This window comes from Hakea prostrata, chromosome 1 (assembly GCF_041222555.1).
Source record: "Hakea prostrata isolate BN-2017 chromosome 1, UWA_Hpros_2, whole genome shotgun sequence".
Lineage (NCBI taxonomy): Eukaryota > Viridiplantae > Streptophyta > Magnoliopsida > Proteales > Proteaceae > Hakea > Hakea prostrata.
In genome coordinates, this window is record NC_142600.1 from 42370057 (window position 1) to 42394851 (window position 24795).

General features: G+C 39.7%; 1 pseudogene; it reads right to left on the reverse strand.

Annotated features, from left to right (window-relative positions):
* Nucleotides 1-3950: 3950 nt before the first annotated feature.
* On the reverse strand, nucleotides 3951-22234 carry LOC149028989 (uncharacterized; annotated as a pseudogene).
* Nucleotides 22235-24795: the final 2561 nt, after the last annotated feature.

The following is a 24795-nucleotide window of genomic DNA, read 5'->3' on the forward strand; positions in this document are numbered from 1 at the left end:
TCTGAAGGTTTCACCAATGAAGGGTGTGATGAGATTCAATGTTAAAGGAAAGCTTAGCCCTCGTTTCATTGGACCTTTCGAGATTTTGGAAAAGGTTGGACCTGTTGCGTATCGATTAGCATTACCTCCGCCTCTTGCTGGTGTTCACAATGTGTTTCATATTTCGATGCTCCGGAAATACATAGAGAATCCGGAACACATTTTGCAGCAAGCACCTGAAGGACTTAGTGCTGATTTGACCTACGATGAAGAGCCGGCCGAAATCTTTGATAAGAAGGACAAGCAGCTGCGGAATCGTACCATTCCTTTGGTGAAGATTCGGTGGAAGAACCATACCCCTGAAGAAGCTTCTTGGGAGAAGGAAGAAGATATGAAGGAGAAGTTTCCTTACCTCTTTGGAAGCACAGGTACGCTTTCAATTTCGAGGACGAAATTTCTTTAAGGGGGGGAGAATGTAAAACCCAGCCCTAACCTTGACCCGGAAACCTTGTTATTTGTAGGTCCAGTGACTCGAAGTAAAGTAAGAAGTCAGCTTTGGGCCATCCCAGTGGAGGACTTGGTGTCTGGCTTTGAATCCATGAGAGTTGATGATGAGGTTCTATTTATGGAAACTGAATCTTGATGAAGATCGGATTAGTTGATGGACTTGGAGTGCTCTCTATCATGGTTTGAAGGCATTTCTACCTATTAGGTAAGTCACTTGATATGTGTGCAAAACCCCTTTAGGATTGGATTTGATCCGGGTCTTCAATTCCCTGTTTAGGAGTTCTTGAACCGATTGGTCGTTGGACCAGTCGACCAATCCACTCGACCAATGGGTGCTGTCTTTGGCAATTAGGTCTTGCTTGCTCTATTTAAGTCCAATCTCGAGTCTACTTCGTATTTTCTGCCTCCAAACTCTTTGGAACGAACCAAAGACCTCTGCAAGTCATCTCCCTTGCATCCTTGGTGTTTTTCTTGACGGATCTTCGTCAAAACTCTTCCTTTTGCATCAAAGGTATGTCTACACTCTCTTCTTCTTCTCCATCTCAGTTTTTCTTTCCTTTTTGAGTTGAGACAGTAGAGGAGATGCTGCATTCTCTGTTGCAAACATCTCTGGACTTGTCTCTCATGATCTTCCTAAGGATTAATGGCTAATGCAATGATCTTAACCATGATCATTGCAAGCTTTTGAAGGAATCATGATCAAACCATGATCTAGTCTTTGTTTATCTTTTGATTTGAATTCTGATCTCCTTAGATCTACTATATTGATCATGTTAGTAGTCAATTGCTGTGTTTTCTTTTCATGATCCATGATCTATCAATCTCTAGTTGTTTCTCTTCTACCATACCATGTTTTCTTCATGAATCATGATAGTTACATATATGGTAGGTTTTGTTTCCTTATTTAGATTTATGCTCTTAGGTCTATTTTCTTGAAGATCTAAGTATGCTTTTCATGATACCTTTACCTGAATCAATGATTCATTCTCCTATTGTTCTTGTCTTTGATTTCTATCTTGAATTCTTCAAGAACCATGATTGATCTAATTATGGTAACTTTTTGTTTCCTAATTTGTATCTTGATGACTTGATTTGATTAGTGTTTTGAGATCCCCTATATGTTAGGATACTACTAATGTAGTTACCCCTTGATTTGTACCCTTTTGAACCACCAAATTCGAATTTTATATCTTAAAACTCTGATTTTATATGCTACTGTCTGCATTGGTCGACTGATTGGTCGACTGGACCAGTCGACCAATCCACTCGACCAATGAGTACAGCAACTCCAGAATTGGTCTGTTTTGGATGTTTTGGTATCTTTTCTTTTAGGGATCTTTCCTAATATGTTGTATACACTTGTTTAGGACCTTCTTCTCAAGTTTGTCAAGATCTTACTTGATTTCTTAGGATTCCTTTGCAAGTTATAAAAGGTAAGGATGGTTACTTCTTTAACAACATAAATTGCATATCTTAGTTTCTATATTTGAATCTTGTTAAGTTATTTCTTTAATTAGATTCTTATAATGTTATACTACTGTGGTACTGTCTTGATATCAATAGCATTACTTATTTATATTGAATTGACTCATGTATGATTTACTTACCAGTTATATACAAATTGATTGTAATTATTGATTTCTTTCCATATATGAAGTTATCATATATGTGATGTTATGAATTGATGCTTGTGTATGCTTAAGTATGGTTTGGAAAGGAGAGGTGTCCTTTTGACACTTCTGTCCTTGGACTACTACGGGAATATTATGGGATGTTTCCAGAGATGCCCTCTGGACACCTTCCTAAACTGTTGGATGGCATATCTAGGATTGTCTAGTAGTGTTTGGCTTGGATGTCCCGTTATGTCAGACCCTAATCGGAGGGGTATTGAGACCGAACGACCCGTGGTAGCAATGGGGATTCATGGGCGCTCAAGACCGGTAACCAACCCGTGAGAGGACAGGAATCACATTGTGGGGGTCATTTATTGGTAGGGTTGCATATGGATAGACTTGGGCTCACGGGCGCTTAAGACCGGTAACCAACCCGTGAGAGGACGTGAGAGCTTCCCGTTTACCATATGTGGATGACCAATAGGGTTGATGAGTCCGTAGTCAGGGACTATGAGGACTCTAGTGTGAAGGATACCGGAAAGGATCGTCAGGGACGAGGAATGGACGTATCTGGATCTGACTTGATGTAACTAAGTAGAAGACTTGCATTTGGCTAGGCTTTACCCTGACATGCGCCGGTACTTAGACCAATGGTGATGTGAGAGAGTGGTGACCTATACCCCCAGCCATGGAATGTCCCGAGGGATGCTGGACCCATTACCAACTGATGATGAGAGACTGAGACCTTCCTAAAGAAGTACGGTGCTATGACTTAAAGCATGTCTGCCAATAGAGACCAGCATATGTAGAGTTAGATTCATACATTCATTGTTTGTTTCATACCATATTGCATTTATGTTTGTTCGAAATCCGCCATTTATGTTATTATGGATTTAACTGCCTTACTGAGTTTCTTTGAAACTCATTCCTTTATTGTACAATGTTTGTTAGACTATTCTACAGGTTCTGAATATCATGACGGCCCGTATGAAGAAGCGCAAGGAGAAGAGGCATATCTCCAGGAAGGTGATTGCGGTTACAACAATTACACTGAAGATCCCGCGAGTGGTTATGCTCCGTACGATGCTTAGTCCGACCATAGAGTGGAAGCGCCCTTGTGCTGTTTATGAGATTTATACTTATAGGGATGTTGTCTATAAGATTGAGAACAATTTAGTTACCTATTGTACCTGCTATTGGGATTAGATTCTATCTTGCTTATTCTCTTTTAGAACTACTTTTCCGCTGGTTGTAGAGTGGGATTTCGCCTCACTTTACTTATCTGATTTAGACACTCTGATTATATCTAGTACTCTGAGTTATATATGATTCATCTTTTTCTTATTTGGATTTATGGTTTATCTTCCGCACTTTTATTATTTATTGTTCATGATTATGTTATTGTTTATGTGGGAGGTTGATTACTCGATACCTGATCTTAAGGCTGTGGATCACACTCTCGGGTATGCCAGATAGGGTACCGGCTGGGAGGATGTGACAGGTACCCTATCTATCATACCCGAGTGTGTGATCTACAGCCCCAAAGATCAGTTCGAGGAAATCAACCTCCCACATTTAGAATAATATAATAAAAAAAAGATAAAATCAATGTTTAACTATTATAAAAGAATAATCAAAATAAGACTTAAAGAGAATTTACAATATAATTAGAGTGCAAAAAATGAAACCGCTAGAATAAAATCAATGTAGAGTGTAGTGGATAATCACTCTACAACAGCAGTGGAAAAGTAGCTTCACTAAAAAGAAGATTACAACCGATTCCCAAAAATGGAAAGAAAGAAGTAATCTAAATCTAAACTAATGTCTCTTCAAACTTAAAAAGAACACTTACTAAAAATAAAGGTCTCTATATCCAAGTATCGCTGTATTAGCACATGAGTATGAATAATCCTGATACGCTCCTCCATCACCTCGATAGTTTTCACAGTCGTAGTCACAGTAGTCATCACCTTGGGTACCGTATGAGTCATCTGGGGCAATCTCATATGCTTGTTTGTCATAGTCATCAACACTTGTAAATAGATCTAACAAAGTTGTTGCAAAAAGGAGTGAATTCAAAAGAACTCAGCAATACAGTTTATTCCACAATAACACATATAGCATGATAGCAAAACATAAAGGATGCAACATGATATGAAACAAACATGCAAGTATGATTCTAACTCTATGTATGTTGGTCTCTAATAGAAGACATGCTTTAAGTCATAGCACCATACTCCTCTGGGTAGGTCTCAAATCACTGTCCCTCAACCATCTCGGTATCTTGGGTTCTCCGGTGATATTTGGGTCCTGCATCTCTGTCGGACATTCCATGGCTAGGGTTTAGGTCACCACTCTCTCACATCACCATTGGTCTAAGTATTGGCGCATGTCAAGGTTAAACTTAGCCCAATGCAAGTTTTCTACTTAGTTAAAAGTCAGGGTTGGATACTTCTATACCTCGCCTCTCGCAATCCTTTCCAATATCTTTCCCACTAAAGTCAGCGTATCTTATGGCTACAACCAACTCGGACTACGGACTCATCAACCCTATTGGTCATCCACAAATAGTAAATGGGAAGCTCTCATGTCCTCTCATGGGTTGGTTACCGGTCTTAAGCGCCCACAATCCCCATTGTTGCCACGGGTTACTTAGTCTCAATACCCTTCTGAATCAGGTCTGATATAAAAGGGTAATCCTAGCCAAACACTGCTAGACAAGACCTAGGTATGTCAACCAATAATCAGGGAAAGAGTCAAGGGGCACCATAGAAAATGTCCCATACCACTTCCACTGATGTCCAAAGACTGAAATGTCAAAAGGACATTCCCCAATTATACTTAAGTAATGACATTCCAAATCAGTCATTCGTAAGCACAACCAACGAATCAATACATAGGGAAATAACCATTCATATATGATCAAAATAATAATTGAATTACATGAGCAAGACCTACTGTAGTTACAGTAATTACAGCAGCAATATAATTATAAGAAAATTTCAAGAACAATAGTATGATCATGCAATCCAAATCAAGTACAAGTAAACATGCAATTTAGGTTATTAGGGAACAACCGTCCTTACCTTAATTAACTTTGAAGAATTCCGGAGAAAAGAATGAGGATATATCCAATGTTAGAAAATAAACCCTAAGCAAACATAGTTCAAGCATTAGAAACAAATCCTTGAAGATCAGAAGTGAAACGGATCAAAACAGACCAAACTTGGAGCTACTAACACTGTGGGCAGCTCAGCTGGGTTGCTCAGGCTGATTGACCCTAGTGTATTGTACGAACATAAACTCCAAATTTTGATTCGAAACCCAACTTCCGGGATTTGAAACACTCCAAAATTTTAAGGGAAACTCTAGAATAGTAGTCTAAGACTATCTAGCATAGATTAGACATCAAAAATGATCAAAAGAGTAGAATTCTAAATTAATCAAAAACTAGGTTTTTACCGAAATCAATCCGTGAATTCTATGGAGAGGCTAGAGAGAATGAGAATTCACTCTAGAAAGAAAAGAACAGTAGATCTTATATAGAAATAAACATAGGAATGAATCTAGCATGCTTTAGAAATCAAAATTTAGTATGATCACACAGTCATGAAGATCTCACAAGATCTCATTCTAAAATCAAGTTGTGTAGATCATAGAAGCATTGGAGTGAATGGAGATTCACTCACAACTATAGAGATTGAGGAAGAGGTCTTTGCAATGATACAAAACCTTCTTCATAATCACAGGGATAAGAAGAATCAATAAGAGAATAGATTAATTGAAAAAGTATAAGTGATCACCAACCTTAAGAAAAAGATTCACCGAAAAAAGTTTGAGGATTTGAAGAGGATCTTCCAAAATTCCAATGTGAAGGCTTGAGAGAGGCTTCCCACGTTCTCTAGAGGCTTTAGAACAATGTGGGGCTGATTACCACGAAGTTCTATTAATTAGAGCATCAAAAACCTAAAATTAGAGATTTTACTTATATGCCCCTATCATTGTGGGTCACTCAGCCTGATCGACCCACCTGATCGACCCAGGCTGACAGCAAGCCCAGATACAGGGAAATGAAGCTCCAAACCTCAAAATTTTCAATGGGGCTTTTCCCAACTCAACAAGACCTAGCATTGAGGGACCTTCCAAAACATGTCCAACTAGGCCTCTAGTCCATCAACCAAGCCCTTCAACACCAAGGTGCAGTTTCTTCTCCAATTCAGACAAGGTTTCCAAGTATGGAACTGTGAAATCCAGCCCAAACCTAGCCAGGACACCCTATTTTTTTGGGATAAAGAAAGGCTTGTTCAATGTTAGACCTTGAAGTTGGACCTTGATTTCAGTATAACTATCTTTGAAAGCCTTCGGAAGTCATGTCCGACCTTTCCCTTAGTGTAGATCCATGTTCCAAAGTGATGGAAATTGTTCTTGTGGACCCTCTTTATGGAAGACATGGTGTTTGACCCGAAACCCATGGACATTGACGATGATGCCCTTTACTTGAGTACATTGTCAGTGTTTAGTGAAAATCTGCGCACCGAAGAGGGGTGAATTAGTTGAGGTACCTAATGAACTCCTGTGCACAATCCAAAGGTAGTTTTTGAAACTATACTTCTTGATTGACTTGTAGAAGAAAAACCCACTCAATTTGACCCCGTATAGCCCTCCAAATCCCTGTCCGAAGTTGCTGAACTATGTCTGGCCAATCCTGCTTGCGCATCGAAGAGGGGTGAATTATTTGAAGTACCTAATGAACTCCCGTGCTCAATAAAAAAGTATTTCTGGAAACTAGACTTCTTTATGGACTTGAAGGAGAAAATCCCACTCAATTTGACCCCGTATAGCCCTCCGAATTTCTGTCCGAAGTTGCTGAACTATTGCTGAGTTTTCTGCTGTACTGTCTTTGGTCGATCCCATCACCAAGGAGCATCGACCAAGGCAGCCCATATTCGAGAAAAAAGATGTTTTTTGGATATTCTTTCCTCTTTTTAAGTGAAACCTAGAACCCTATTTTACTCATTTCAACTCCTAAGAACGAGAGAAGGCTCCTCTTAGCCTCCTCCTTGGCTTTGGTAAAGGTTTCTTCAAGAAATCTTGGTCTCTCTTCTCAAAATTCATCTACAAGGTATGTGTTCTCTCACTTTCTCTCTATTCTACTCCTATCTACTACTGTTCTTGCTACTGAGTTCGTGAAGAAGGTGCTGCAACCTTGCAACCACCTCTTCTACAAGCTCTTTTGCTTTGATTAAACCTGTCTTCATCCTTTCCATGCTATAATTCGCATACATGGTGTTCTTGCTTTCTTATTTTGATTTTCCTCTTCTTTACAACATGAATTCATCTCTTAATCTGATTTTCTCTTTCAATTAGGTCTGATTATATGTTAGTAATTGTCTATATTCCGTTGTTCATCATTCTATTGGTTAAATTCCTTAGTCCTCTTGAAGTTGCAATGATTTTCATTGAAGACTATGGTTCTAGCATATAGAACATAGGATTTCAAATTAGGGGTTTTCAATTTGACAATTGGATCATGTTAATTCTTGCTATGTAGTCTCCTACTACCTGTTCTGTTGGAATTTATTAATATATTTAATAAATTAGATGCCCAAGGGAAAATCTGGAAACTCACAATTAGGGAGGTTACAAAATATAGGTTATATATTTGTAACCACAGCATCACTTGAGTAGAGTGATTTCATTCGTATGAGAGTTTTTCCAGAAAAAGAGGCAGCTCCATCTCTCTCTCCCTTTCTCCAAGAAACGCAGGAAGGAGAAACTCATTGGAGGTTTCCTTCCTTTGCTTTAGATCACTCGGCCATCCTTTCCACACGGCATTTGGGTTGTGGAAATTATTCCCTTTCCTAGTGATTGTGGAATCACCCCGGTAGAGCTTTGGTGGAGGAACGAGAACATGGATCCAGATTTACTTCTACTGCGTATACTTCATATTTAGGAAAGAGAATCCAGGTAAGGATCTTTCCCTTGTCAATTAAATTGAATTGATATATATGGAGTATTACCAACAGTTCTTAGCATCCCCTCCAAGTTTCTGATCGATCCGAGCCTGGGAAAACCGATTTCAGACAAAAAACCCCAAAATCCACTATGCAGCCCCGAGACTGTCACATCCACCCAGGTACCCTATCTGGCATACCCAGGATGTGATCCACATCCCTGAAGATCAATAGTTCAGGGACCACATCATCCACATCGACGAAAACACAATCATGAACAATCAATATTAAACTAACAATTGATAATCATAGAATTCAGAAATGGAATACCAAGGATAATCAGAGTACAAAAGTAAATATCATATCAGACAAATAAAGAAGGCAGTGGGCGGAATCCACTCCTTCAAATAAGCGGAAGTGAGGTCAAAATTAAATAAGTACAAGTCTCGAGTTATGAGATTTAATTTAAGGTTATTACAATTCCTCTGAGTTTAACTGTCACAAAAAGGGGGGTGGGTAGCTACACATAAGTCTCCTCCACAATAAATATGTTCCCTTCGATAGTGAAGACCTCAAAGACCCAATATGGCTGCTCCTATACTATCTCAGGGCTAACCCTAATACGCCGGAGGATCTGCTTCGGTACCGTCACCGAAGTCTTCATTGTAGCTAGCCTCCGGATAGTAGTATGACGCATCCGGGTCCGCCTTAGGGAACGTACCATCAGAGTAATCACCTGTAGAGTAGCCTAGCAAAATATTGCAACAGAAAAGGAATGAGTTCAAAAGAACTTAGCAAGGAAGTTATTCCACAATACATAAGCCACAAGATAATCATAAAATAATGCAGATGATATGAGACATATAATGCAATATGATTCTACTCTAAGTATGCTGGTCATCTATGGTAGACATGCTTTAAGTCATAGCACCATACTTCTTTAGGTAGTCTCAGTCACTCATCACCAGGGGGAATTGGGTCCTGCATCCCTCTCGGACAAATCCATGGTTGGGGGTTTCAGTCACCACTCTCTCACATCACCATTTGGTAAAAGTATTGGTGGATGTCAAGGTAAATCCTAGCCCAATGCAAGTCATCTACTTAATCATTTCATGTCAGTTTCAGATACGTCCATTCCACCCATCTCGGGATCCTTTCTGGTATCCTTCACACTAGAATCACGGATATTACTCAACGGACTCATCAACCCTATTGCTCATCCACAAATGGTAGACGGGAAGCTCTCACATCCCCCTCAAGGATCATTTCACCGGTCTTGAGTGCTCGTGAGCCCAAGTCTAGCCATTTGCAACCCTACCAATAAATGGCCCCTTACGGGTAACCGCAATACAATTTATGTCCTTTCACGGGGTGGTTACCGGTCTTGAGCACCCACAAATCCACACTACTACCATGGGTCGTTCAGTTTCAATGCCCTTCCAAATCGGGTCTGATATGATAGGGACATCCTAGCCAAACATCTAGACAAGTCCTATGTATGTCATCCAATATCCCGGGAAAGCGTCGATGGACACCTTCGGAGAACATCCCATACTATTCCCTCCGATGTCCAAGGACAGAAGCACCAGTAGGGTACTTCCCAATCCCAAGTTATACTTAAGCAATCACATGCCCAAGTTCATCATATTAATTCACAAAATACAACATCATAATAAACATTCGATTCATGACATTGACATAAGTCATCATATATTAAAATTGATAAACATGATAAGACATTGAAATAAAATAATGTAAATACAAAGCTACTGTTGAAAGACATATGTAGCAAGTCTAACTTGATAGGAATATGAAATAGAAACTATCCTCACTAGGTTAGGAACACCGAGTCAAAATTCCATGTCCTATGTAATTTTATCGATAACTATCATTACCTTGAATTGGAGAAGAGAATGGTCCAAGATCACAAGCAAGTGGCCCAAATAGTCTTAAAACCCTAAACAAGCATATATGAAAGGTTAGAGAAGAAATCCGAACAATCGGAGATCGAACGAATCAAAACTAGGCAAAAGTTGCTGACAACAACTCTGTTGGTCGATACATTTGGTCGATAGTATCGACCAACAAGCATCGACCAAGAAGATTTCGGACAGCAAGCTGGCTTTTTGGGTTTTGGCCCAGATTTTGTCTTCCGGGTCTCGGATCAATACGAAACTTGGGGATAGTCTAAGCACAACATAGGGACATTAATTATCAAGAATTTAACATAATCCAATGGTCCATTTAGAAATCCCCAAATTAGTTTATCAAGGTCAAGAGTTGTTAAACATGGCATAAGCTATATCTTAATGCAAATTGGGGGAAAACATAGGGGATTGGATAGGGAATCACTTAGAAGCAACATTGAACTCATATGCAAGGTGTAGATTAGGTTAATCATAGGCTTCATCTCAGTTTTGGTAAATAAAGCAAGTTGGTGAGCAATAAATCATGGAAATGTGTACTTAATGATCATGAGGTGAATAAATCATAGTCATATCGGTGAAAACATCAATATATGAGGTATAGAAGGCTCATGGCAAGGTGTTTGCAAGCTTGCAGCACCTTGGCCACGGTCCAAACAGTAAAATAGAGAAAAGATGAGTGAGAAAGTGATTAGGAGAGAGTCATACCTTGAGAGTGGAACAAGAAAGTGGAAATGAGTGGTTGGCAATGATTAATGGAGTAGATGCTTCACCATTACCAAGAAGAAGTTCTTGAGAGGCTCTCCCACGTTCTCAGATGTTGAAAACACTAGAATAGGGCTCTAGTCTCGAGGAATAAATAAATAGAAAAGAATATTCCAGAGAATCTTTAAACCTGGGTTCAGCAAACCTGTTGGTTGATACATTTGGTCGATAGTATCGACCAAAACATGTTTCTGCAGAATTGAATAGAAATGTTTCGCAACTTTAGGTGTGGACTGGGAGGGCTATACAAGGTCAAATTGCATGGGGTTTTCTCCTACAGTTCACTTAAGAGGTCTAGTTTTAGGGAGTACCTTTAGATTATGCACAGGAGTCCGTTTGATATCTCAACTATCTCACCGTTCATCAGTGCACAGATTCTAACTTAACACTGACAATGTGCTCAAGGAAGGAGCAGCATCATCAATGTCCATATACTGGAGTTCCGACACCACGTCATCAACCAGCAGGGCCCATAAGTCCCTTCTACCACCACTTTGGGTCTTCTGACTTGCAAACACAACAATGACTGGGTCGGGTCAAGGTTAGGTAAAAGCTGGATTTTAAATTCTTCCCCTCTTAAATAAATTTCGTCCTCGAAATTGAAAGCGTACCTATGCTTCCAAAAAGATGTGGAAACTTCTCCTTCATTTCGTCTTCCTTCTCCCATGAAGCTTCTTCCAGGGTATGGTTCTTCCACCGAATCTTCACCGAAGGGATGGTGCGATTCCGCAGCTGCTTGTCCTTTTTATCTAGGATTTCGGCTGGTCCTTCATCGTAAGAAAGATCGGCACTAAGTCCTTAGGGTGCTTACTGTAGTATGTGTTCCGGGTTCTCTATGTACTTCCGAAGCATCGAAACATGGAACACATTGTGAACTCCAGCAAGAGATGGGGGCAAGGCCAAGCGATAAGCAACAGATCCAACCCTTTCCAAGATCTCAAAAGGTCCAATGAAGCGAGGGCGAAGCTTTCCTCTCACATTGAATCTCATCACCTCTTTCATAGGTGATACTTTAAGGAAAACTTTCTCTCCAATTGGAAACTCCAGATCGGTCCTTCTCTTGTCGGCATAAGATTTCTCTGATCATGTCGACCATTGCACTTGTAGCTTCAATCATTTCCGGGCCTAAGACTTTTCTTTCACCCGTCTCAGTCCAATACAAAGGTGTCCTACAAGTATTACCACAAAGCATTAAATGGAGCCATGCCTATCGTTGATTGATAACTGTTGTTATAGGCAAACTCAACTAAAGCTAAGTGTTCATCCCAATTTCCACCCATATCCACTACACAAAATCTAAGCATATCTTCCAAAATTTGAATTGTCCGCTCAGATTGTCCATCAAACTGTGGATGATGAGCTGTACTCAGGTTCAATTGGGTTCCCAAGGCTTTCTGCAATCCATTCCAAAACCTTGAGGTGAACCTAGGATCACAATCAGAAAAAATACTCACAGGCACTCCGTGCAGACGAACCACATTGTCTACATAAAGTCTAGCTAGCTTGTCCAAAGTGTAAGTGATTTTCATAGGAATGAAATGGGATGATTTAGTCAACCTATCAACAATCACCCACACAGTGTCATTTCCTTTACTTGTCCGCGGCAAGCTAGTCACGAAGTCCATGGAGATATCTTCCCACTTCCAGCTAGGAATAGGAAGGGGCTGAAGCAATCCGGACGGAGGTTGACAAATGGCTTTAACATGCTGACAAGTCTCGCACTTGGCAATAAAGTCTTCAACATCCGCCTTCAAACTATTCCACCAAAAATGTTCCCTTAAGTCTTTATACATTTTGGTACTTCCAGGGTGTATTGTAAAGATCGACTGGTGTGCTTCTTTCAATATTTCCTTCTTGATTTCATCAATAGTAGGCACACAGAGTCTACCTCTAAACAATAAGGTACCATCTAAAGATGTACTAAAAGCAGGGTCCATTTCTGAATTTGTGGCGACTTTCTCAATCTTCTCTTTCAACTCGGGGTCGGAACTTTGCAAAGCAACAATCCGGTCTCTAAGGGTGGATCTTGCCGTCATGGCATAAAGGATACAATCTGAACCCTCAGGAACCACTTCTAAGCCAAACCTTTCCATCGACAACAACAACGGTCGACTCAAAGCACACAAGTTCAAATCCTTCCTCTGACCTTTCCTACTAAGAGCATCTGCAACCACATTTTCTTTGCCTGAGTGATACTAGATATCGCAATCATAGTCAGAAACCAACTCCAACCATCTTCTTTGTCTCATATTCAACTCTTTTTGGGTGAAGAAGTATTTCAGACTCTTATGATCTGTGAAGATAGCGATCTTCTCACCGTATAGGTAATGCCTCCAAATCTTTAAGGCAAAAACAACGGCGGCAAGCTCTAAGTTGTGAGTGGGATAATTCCGCTCATAGTCTTTCAATTGCCGAGAGGCATAAGCCACAACCTTGCCGTGTTGCATCAACACATAACCCAAACCAATCTTGGAAGCATCGGTGTAGACTGTCAACCCACCGAAACTATCAGGTATAGTTAAAACCGGGGCGCTTGTCAATCTAACCTTCAGCTCTTCAAAATTCTTCTCGCAAGATTCAGTCCAGACAAACTTCTCTTCCTTTCTAGTTAGCTTAGTCATAGGGGCAGCCAACCTAGACAAGTTCTCGATAAATCTCCGATAGTATCCTGCAAATCCAAGGAAACTCCTTATTTTAGTCACAGTCTTCGGTCTTTCCCAATCGGTAACCGTTTGCACTTTTTCCGGGTCAACTCGAATACCCTCGGCTGAAACAACATGGCCAAGAAATACTACCCTTGAGAGCCAAAAGTCACACTTTCTAAACTTAGCATAGAGTTTCTTTTCTCTCAACCTTTGCAATGTGAAATTCATATGTTCCACATGCTCTTCTTCATTTTTCGAGTAAATCAAGATGTCATTAATGAACACGATCACAAACTTATCGAGCACATCATGAAATACCCGATTCATGAGGTCCATGAACACGGCAGGAGCATTTGTTAAACCAAAAGGCATAACTTTGAATTCATAATGTCCATACTTTGTTCGGAACGCCGTCTTAAAGATATAACTTGACTTCACTTTCAAAGGTATCTATTCTTGATTGTTAACTTGTTCAACTCTCAGTAGTCAATGCATAGGCGCATACTACCGTCTTTCTTCTTAACGAACAAGACCGGAGCTCCCCAGGGTGACACACTGGCTACACAAAACCTCTATCCAGGAGTTCGTTCAACTGAGTTTGCAACTCAACTCCTCTAGCTCGGTAGGCGCCATCCTGTAAGGAGCCTTAGACACCGGAGACGCTCTAGGAGTCAAGTCTATAGAGAACTCAACCTCTCTATCAGGGGGTAGACCTGATAGATCGCTTGGAAACACATCAGCAAAGTTACAAACAACACTGACATCTTCAAGTCTCTTCTTTTCCTTGACCTTGCTTCCAGATGAAGCATCTTCCACCAGGAAGTGGACTTGCATTAAAGCGGTCAAAGTCTTCTTGCTCACTCTTCCCTTCTTCCCTTGGAACTCCAAAACTGAATTCCCCTCCAATCGAAATTGGATCTTCTTTGAAGAGCACAAGATCACAGCGTTGTAGGATGTCAACCAATCAATTCCCAAGATCACGTCGAAATCTCTCATATCAAACAACACCAAATTTGCCTTCAAGTTCAATCCACAAACACAAACTGGACATTCCTCTAACACTTTATCTAGTTTAACAGCAGACCCAATAGGGGTACAAATTAACAAATAACTAGACAAACATTTGGGTGTTAGGTTAGTCTTTAAAGCAAAAGTAGATGAAATGAATGAATGAGACGCACCCGTATCAAACAATACAAATGCTAGTAAAGAAGCAACTAACAATGTACCTGTGACAACATCATGACAAGCTTCTTGATCAACACCGGATATACTGAAGACTCTGCAGGCAGGAGGAGCAGGGACACTCTTCTGAATAGGAGCATCGGGCTGAACAGACTTCTTGGGGCAGAGGCGGGAAAAATGACCAGGCTATTTGCAAAAGAAACAAACATTATCCTACGGTCCAACAGAGGTAGCTGCCACTGGAGGTCTCTGAAATGCAGGCCTGGGGTGCACCATTCCAGGTTGAGGAGGCTGAACAATTCCTGCAGGTCAGGTCCCACTAGTCTGGCCATACTAGCCTACATGAACAGCACTTGGACTCGGCCCAACACTCCGGGGCTGATAGGTGGGAGTGGGGTATGGTGCCAGCCTTGCAAAGCGACGGTCAGTACGATCGACAAATTCAGAAGGCCTGGATTGCCAAGGTCTCTGTGTTCGCGTATTCTCCTTCTTAGTTTCCTCAATTTTCTTCGCATTCTCAACAGCCTGAGCATAGTCCCCAAGAGGTAAGGCAGTGAGGTGAACTTTGATCAAAGGTCGCAGCCCTTTGAATAATTTCTTCGCTTTGGCAACATCGGAGCTCAAGGAATCAAGAGCGAAGAAAAAGAGTTCTTCAAACTTCTACTGGTATTCCAGCACACAAAGGGTACCTTGCACCAATGCCATAAATTCTGCCTCCTTGGCATCTTTCACTGACTAAGGGAAATAGTTTCTACAAAAAGCTTCCTTAAACAACTCCCAAGAAACCACACCGACATGAAGGTTCTCGAGAATAGGCTTGGTTGAGGTCCACCATGCATCATCTTCATGTTGAAGCTCTTGTTCTGCAAATAACACCTTCTGATTATCTGAACACTGCAGGTGTCTGAATGCCTTCTCCAGTTCTCTCAACCATCTATTAGGAAAGAGGGTGTCCTTGGTCATTCCGGTAAAAGATGGTACTTGAAGCTTAAGAAAACTTTCCATCAGCTTGGTATGCGGGATCTCGGTGGACCTCTCCACATACAGAGTTGCATGGCCGGGGTTTCTTGAACCACTTGCTCGGTTCTTTTCTCACAAAGCCATAAATCCAGTCATCATTTGATTGAACTGTGCTGCCTGTTGCTGCATCATGTTGGTCATAACGCTAGCAATGTTTCTGAAGCTTCCGATTTCAGGAGCATCGGGAATTCCATTAGGGGTGGGGTTCTCCCCTTGTCTTTGCTGGTCCGGGACCCCAGCAGGCACATCATCAACTCCGGAATTATCAGAACCAATGAGACGATTTCTTAGAAGCACCATTCTGCAAGAGAGCCAAGGATTACAACATCGAAAATTAAACTTGTCAAAAGATTAGAATGCCCAAATCATGCTTAAAATCATCAACATAGCAAGATTATAGTCCAACATTGGTAAAAAGAACAAATCACAAATCAGATTTCCACAAAAAGCCCAAAAGCAGAAATTTTCCCTTATTGGTCGATACATTTGGTCTATGGCATCGACCAATTCATATTCTGTGCGAAAATAGAATATATGGCCCACTCGATTCATTTCAAATCACTTCCATTTCATTCTTGGCTCTGGGGAAAAGTTCTTCTTAAGGTCTCTAAGGGTTTTAGGGGTGATTTGAGGCTTCCAACACTCTTGCAAGCTTGCATTGATTATTAATACAAGTAAGTCTCATTCTCTTCTTCTCTTTCCTTGCATTATCATTTACCATGACATGGTTTTCCTTCAAAACTGCAAAATGTTTGTTGCTAATGGTTAGAATCATGTCTAGGGATATTTAGAAACATGCTTCCACTAGCCTACAAACAAAACCAAGCATAAAACATAAGATTTCACACACTTAGGTTCCAAAATCACTATTCATTTCAAAATTTTCCAACTTTGCAAACACTTGCCACATTTTTAAACAGAATTGAATTTTGATATGAAACCAAGTCCCACATGACTACTTTACCATGGGGAAGGTGTTCCCACACTCGGTTTGCCGAAATTCCAATTTTTGAAAAATCACAAACATAGCCCAAAGGGGGATTTTCCTTCTCACATTTTGCTGATTTTTCACTTCCACAAGGTCAAAATGTTAGATTTTCACCAAACAAAGCATCCCAACATGTTTATCCAAGTCTTATGCACATGCTAGTACATTCAAAACGCATTTTCGCAAAAATTTTAATTTTTTGAAAATTTACGAAAATGCCCTTCATCTAACAAATGTACACGGGGGACTAATCAAAATGAAATTTCTTCCTTGGCTCCATAGATTTATCATGCCCAGAGGAGGACGGAGGGCTGACAGAGGTCTAGGGCACGCTCCACGATAGGAGGTTATCGAGGAGGACCTCTTTATCACACCTGTCACATCCTCCCAGCCGGTACCCTAACTGGCATACCCGAGAGTGTGATCCACAGCCCAAAAGATCAAGTTTAGGAACGATCATATCCATTTAGCACAATAACAAATCAAAAGCAAGAACAAATCATTGTATTCTAATAAGTTAATAATAAAATTCAAGAAAAGATCTCAAAAGAATCACTAAGAATATTAGAGTGCGAAAACATGATACCAAATCAAAAGACAACTGTAGAGTATAGCGGAAATATACTCCACAAACATATGCGGAAGGTAGATCGAAATCTAAGTAAAGCTCTAAGCTAATACAAGTAAAGTAAAAGATAAGTCTAGAAGAAACAAGAGAAATCTAATCCACATCTTCAGTCGGCTCTTCTTCATCTTCAGTCTTCATCTTCTTCACCTTGCCTTTCCTTATATGGACTGTCATCATATTTCAAACCTGTAGAGAAGTCTAACAAAAGATATGGTACAAAAGGAGTGAGTTTCGAAAGAAACCCAGTAAGGCAGTTAAATCCATAATAACATAAATGACAAGATTTCAGAACAAACATAAATGCAATATGGTATGAAACAAACAATGAATGTATGAATCTAACTCTACATATGCTGGTCTCTATTGGCAGACATGCTTTAAGTCATAGCACCATACTTCTTTGGGAAGGTCTCATCACACAACGCCTTTTGGTAGTGGGTCCGGCATCCCTCGGGACTTTCCATGGCTGGGGGTTAAGTCACCTCTCTCTCACATCACCATTGGTCTAAGTACTGGCGCATGTCAGGGTTTAAAGCCTAGCCAAATGCAAGTCTTCTACTCAGTTACATCAAGTCAGATCCAGATATGTCCATTCCTCGCCCCTGGCGATCCTTTCCGGTATCCTTCACACTAGAGTCCTCATAGTCCCTGACTACGGACTCATCAACCCTATTGGTCATCCACATATGGTAAACGGGAAGCTCTCAAGTCCTCTCACGGGTTGGTTACCGGTCTTGAGCGCCCGTGAGCCCAAGTCTAACCATATGCAACCCTACCAATAAATGGTCCCCACAATGTGATTCCTGTCCTCTCACGGGTTGATTACCGGTCTTGAGCGCCCACGAATCCCCATTGCTACCACGGGTCGTTCGGTCTCAATACCCCTCCGATTAGGGTCTGACATAACTAGACATCCTAGCCAAACACTACTAGACAGTCCTAAATATATCATCCAACAGTTTAGGAAGGTGTCCAGAGGGCATCTCCGGAAACATCCCATAATATTCCCGTAGTTGTCCAAGGACAGAAGTGTCAAAAGGACACCTCTCCTTCCCGAACCATACTTAATCAATCACAATCACAAATCAATCATATCATACACATTTACAGTATATAGAAAATATACATAATAAGATTCATCTCATATACAGTTGACAAATAAAGACTTTCATAAACTAAAGAAAGCAAGTAAATAATGCTACTGTAATTGAAGAAAATACAGCAGTAATATATTCATAAAAGAATCTAACTATGGTAACAAATCCGAAAGATTCTAATATAGAAACTAAAATCACACAATCTATGCTATTATAGAAGTAACCATCCTTACCTTATATAACTTGCAAAGGAATCTTAAGAATTCAAGTAAATTTTGACAAACTTGAGAAGAAGGTCCTAAACAAGTGTATACAACATATTAGGAAAGATCCCTAAAAGAAAAGATATCAAGACATCCAAAACAGACCAAATCTGGAGTTGTTGTACTCATTGGTCGATTGGATTGGTCTACTGTCTCAGTCGACCAATCAGTCGACCAACAGAGACAGTGGCCTACAAAATCAGAGTTTTTAGAATATAGAACCGAATTTGGTGGTTCAAAATGGTACCAAAAAAGGGGGAAACTACTATGAAAGTATCCTAGTATATAGAGGACTTCAAAACACTAATCAAATTAAGTCTTCAACTTACAAATTAGGAAACAAAAGTTACCATAATTAGATCAATCATGGATCTTGAATAATTCATAGTAACAATCATGGACAAGAACGATAGGATGATGGATCATTGATTGTGATAAAGAAATCATGAAAAGCATGCATAGATCTTCAAGATAAATAGATATAAGATTGAAGAACATGAATCTAAATAAGGAAACAAAACTTACCATAAATGTATTAGTCATGATTCTTGGAGAAAGCATGGTATGATCAAGAAGAAAGAACTAGAGATTGATAGTTACAACTCTTGTAAAGAAAACACAACAATTGACTACTAATATGATCAATAAAACATATCTAAGAAGATCAGAATTTAAATCAAAAGATGAACAAAGACAAGATTATGATTCCTTCAAAAGCTTGCAATAATCATGATTAAGAACATTGCATTAGCCATTAATCCTTAGGAAGATCATGAGGGATGAGTAGAGAGATGTTTGCAACAGAGAATGCAGCATCTTCTCTACTGTCTCAGCCCAAAAAGGAAAGAAAAACATAGATGGAGAAGAAGAAGAGAGTGTAGACATACATTTGATGCAAGAGGAAGAAGATTACTTGAGTTCTTGCGAGGGATCAACCAAGGATGCAAGGAAATTGATTAGAATGGAGTTCTAACTCGTTCTAGAGGCTTAGGAGGCAGAGGAGACGAACTAATCCCGAGATTGGACTTAAATAGAGCAAAAAAGACCTAAATCTAGAAAACAGATCTCATTGGTCGATTGGATTGGTCTACTGGCCCAGTCGACCAATCAGTCGACCAATGGAGACAGCAAGGCACAGATTGCACTATTTTGGTCATAACTTCTTCGTTTGAAGTCCGATTGATCCAAAATTCGAAAGGGAACTTCACACAAACATAATAAGACTATATAGCATGAATTGGGCATCATCCATGGTCCAAAAATCAGTACTTTATTACTTGGGAACATGAGTTTCTAAATTGGAAACAGCATGGTTCTCATAGCAAACTCACCATGGATTCAAGGGAAGAATTAGAGAGAACAAGGCTTCTCTCTAATGAAATATCAAGAACATATCAGAGGCAAGAATAACTAGATAGAAAATCAAAAGAATACTAATCCTAGAATGAGAGGAATCAAAAATAGAAACTTACTAGAATGCTTATATCAATGGTCAACATAGAAGGCTAAAATGGCTAGAAAGAAAGGGGAATTGATTCAAGGAGATGAAACACATTGGAACAACAATAAAGGCTAAGATAAAACATGTTAAACATTAATGAGAAAAGAAGCTACAGTAGAATGATCATGCTGTCCAAAATTCAATCAAAATCAGTGAAGAATTGAGGAGATTCACCATGTGGTTTCAAGGAATGGATAGAGTGATTGGGGGCTCACTCTAAGACATAAGGAGATTAGAGAATAGGTAGTTATAGTAGTGTAACACCTTCTCCACAATCAAAACATCAAGATAAAACAGTAAGAAGAAGAAAAGAGAGAAGAAGGAGATAGAACACTGGAATCAAGGTCCAACTTCAAGATGTAACATTAAACTAACCTTTCTTCACCCAAAATAGATAGGGTGTCCTGGCTAGGTTTGGGCTGGATTTCACATTCTCCCCCCCTTAAAATAATTTCGTCCTCGAAATTGGGAGAGTTCCTGGATTCCGAAAGACAGGGGTACTTTCCTATTATCTTGGCTTCCTTCTCTCAAAGTCCACGGAAAACAAATAACAATAAGTCTTATGTAAGGAAACAAGGAATATATCTGACATGCTTTGAAATCAAATCGAAAGTATGATGATGGCTTCATGAAGATTTCACAAGGATCATGGCGAAGATTAATATGAAGATCATAAAACATTAAGAATGAAAGGAGTTTGTAGAAGAGATGGTTGCAAGGATCGATATGTTGCAAGGATGCGGCATCTTCTTCATAATCTCAATCTCAAAGAATAAATCATAGCAAGAGTATATCAATACAACACAAGAGAGATTACACATCTTTGATTGAAGAATAGGAGATGAAAAGCTTGAAGTCTTGAAACAATTAGAAGGAATAACAAATCATGAAGATCACACTTGATTTCTCTTCGAAATCATCATGTGGAGAATTCACAAGGTTATAGAGTGTATGGAGATCCACTCTAGAATAGAAGGGATAGAAGGATCAGTCATGGGAATGATTTAAGATCATCCTCCTATCAAAGGGAATGTAAGGCACGAGAAGAAATCATGGAGAGAATAGATTAGCTTTGGGATAAACTTCTACCAAACGAAACTAGGCAATTCATACGGCAGAGAATAAATTGAACAATGCATATGGTATGTATACATTTGGTACAACAACAAGGTTAGGGTTAGGTGGAATCTCACAATCTCCCCCCCTTAAAATAATTTCGTCCTTGAAATTGAAAGCATACTTGGGCTTCCACTAAGATGAGGAAACTTCTTCAAGGGTGTGATTCTTCCACCGAAACTTTACCAGGGGATGGAAGGTACAATGAACAATAGATCTAATAGGTAAAGAATATTGGACTCTTGGCTGACTTCTTAAATAGCTAAGAGGAATTCAAAACAATACTGACAAGAATTTCATACAGACTAGGCAAACTCACATGGTAAGAATAAATCAAAACAATGCATATGGCCTATATGCAATGCATCAGTAAGGATTAAATCAAGCAACACATATGATATGTATGTAATGTATAAGTAAAGAATAAATCAGGGCAATGCATGTGGTATTCATACAATGCACAAGCAAAGATAAATCAAAGCAGTGCATATGGTATGTATGCATTGCATAAGTAAAGAATAGATCAATAGCAGAAGTTAGAGGATAAGAGCAACGTATCGATTACGAGATCTTGGTTTGGTTCTATCTCACTTCCAACTACGCTACACACTTTACCAGCAGGAGGGGCTTGAACTAACTTTGCAGCTAAAGCAGCTAGACGACTTGGTTTATGAGGGCAACAACGGGCGAAATGTCCTATCTGACAGCAGTAAAAACAAACAAGTTCTCTCTGTCCTACAGGTCGCACTGGCTCTAGAGGTCTTCGATTCACTGGTCTCAGGTCTGCAGAAATTTGATTGAGGTTTGCATTCCCAACACTTTGTCCCACAAGTCGGGGCTGATAAGTCAAGGTGGAATACGGTGCAGGCCTAGTGAACTTTCTGCTGGGTTGGGACTTCTTGTGACAAAACTTCTTTCTTCCAACATCAGGCACAGTAGCGGGATTAGGGTTTGTCTGTGCAGCAGCACGGGTCTCATTGTGCATGGCCAAAATCCCAGTCAAGATTCGATTGAACTGTGCACTCTGCTGTTGCAACATATCCCCCATAAGATTAATGATTTCTTGGTAGTTAACCACTGGAGGAGCACCGGATGGGTTACCAGTAGCTTGACCTATCGGAGGGTTCTGGGCTTCAACACTGCCAGAGGACACTCCAGCTCTAGGAACAACTCTCTTTCCATTCCCACTTGAGGAAGCACCACAGTTCCTTCTTCCGGTCATTTTGACAAACCAATCGAAAGTCAAAAATCTACGAGAATATGTCCAAATTCAAAATCACACTCCCAACATGTCAAACATACTTGATTTCAACTGCACATGCCACTAAAATCCAAACAATGCATCACAATCAATATTTTCCCAAAACTGCCAAAACAGTAAAATCTATCCTGCTTGAAAAACAACCTTAAAGGGACCACTTTCTCTATTTCAATCCCATTTCAAACACTTCCAACTTCAAGTTTGGCTCAGGGAAAAGGTTATCTAGGGCTCCTAAGGTTCCAAGATTCTCAAGAGGCTTCAATGACAACTTACAACCCTCATTGATCAACAACACAAGTGAGACCTTCTCTTTCTTCTCTTTTCTTTCAAACTTCATTTACCATTGGTATGTTTTTCTTCAAAACTAAGAGATACATGAGACGGAAGGTTAGAATAGTGCCTAGGGATGTTTAGAAACATGTTCCTATTATTTTCCAATCAAAACCAAGCTTCAACCAAAAAGATTTCCCACACTTTGGTTCAAAAATACTATTCACTTTACCAAATTCCAACTTTACAAACGCTTGTCCCATTTTCAAACCAAATTGAATTTTAACACCAAACCAATTCCCACAAGACTGATTTACTATGGGGAAGATGCTCCCACTCTCCGTTCGTTCAAAATCCAACATTCCAAAAATCACAACACCTTGTCCATAAGAGGATTCCTTCTTCCAAAGTTGCTGAATTTTCATGTCCATAAAGCAAAATTGATGGGTTTTCTTCAAACAAATCATCCCAGCATGTTTATCCAAGTCTTATGAACACACTAGAATGTTCAAATCGAAATTTTGACAAAATCGAAATTTATCGAAAATTTACGAAAATGCCCTTCTGGTAGAATTTTTCCAAACTCCGGGGTTTCGATGGATCTTCTCCAAACAAACCTTCTTATAATGTTAAACCAACTCTTATACACATGCTAACATGTCCAAAGTTGCTGAATTTGATAGTTACAACTCTTGTAAAGAAAACACAACAATTGACTACTAATATGATCAATAAAACAGATCTAAGAAGATCAGAATTTAAATCAAAAGATGAACAAAGACAAGATTATGATTCCTTCGAAAGCTTGCAATAATCATGATTAAGAACATTGCATTAGCCATTAATCCTTAGGAAGATCATGAGGGATGAGTAGAGAGATGTTTGCAACAGAGAATGCAGCATCTTCTCTACTGTCTCAGCCCAAAAAGGAAAGAAAAACAGAGATGGAGAAGAAGAAGAGAGTGTAGACATACCTTTGATGCAAGAGGAAGAAGATTACTTGAGTTCTTGCGAGGGATCAACCAAGGATGCAAGGAAATTGATTAGAATGGAGTTCTAACTCGTTCCAGAGGCTTAGGAGGCAGAGGAGATGAACTAATCCCGAGATTGGACTTAAATAGAGCAAAAAAGACCTAAATCTAGAAAACAGATCTCATTGGTCGATTGGATTGGTCTATCGGCCTGATCGACCAATCGGTCGACCAATGGAGACAGCAAGGCACAGATTGCACTGTTTTGGTCATAACTTCTTCGTTTGAAGTTCGATTGATCCGAAATTCAAAAGGGAACTTCACACAAACATAATAAGACTATATAGCATGAATTGGGAATCATCCATGGTCCAAAAATCAGTACTTTATTACTTGGGAACATGAGTTTCTAAATTGGAAACAGCATGGTTCTCATAGCAAACTCACCATGGATTCAAGGGAAGAATTAGAGAGAACAAGGCTTCTCTCTAATGAAATATCAAGAACATATCAGAGGCAAGAATAACTAGATAGAAAATCAAAAGAATACTAATCCTAGAATGAGAGGAATCAAAAATAGAAACTTACTAGAATGCTTATATCAATGGTCAACATAGAAGGCTAAAATGGCTAGAAAGAAAGGGGAATTGATTCAAGGAGATGAAATACATTGGAACTGTAGTAAAGGCTAAGACCAAACATGTTAAACATTAATTAGAAAAGAAGCTACAGTAGAATGATCATGCTGTCCAAAATTCAATCAAAATCAGTGAAGAATTGAGGAGATTCACCATGTGGTTTCAAGGAATGAATAAAGTGATTGGGGGTTCACTCTGAGACATAAGGAGATTAGAGAATAGGTAGTTACAGTAGTTTAACACCTTCTCCACAATCAAAGCATCAAGATAAAACAGTAAGAAGAAGAAAAGAGAGAAGAAGGAGATAGTACACTGGAATCAAGGTCCAACTTCAAGATGTAACATTAAAATAACCTTTCTTCACCCAAAATAGATAGGGTGTCCTGGCTAGGTTTGGGCTGGATTTCACAACACCTCAGGCAGAGTTCCTGTTTGAGTGCTACTTCTACGACATACCGATCGAGTACGG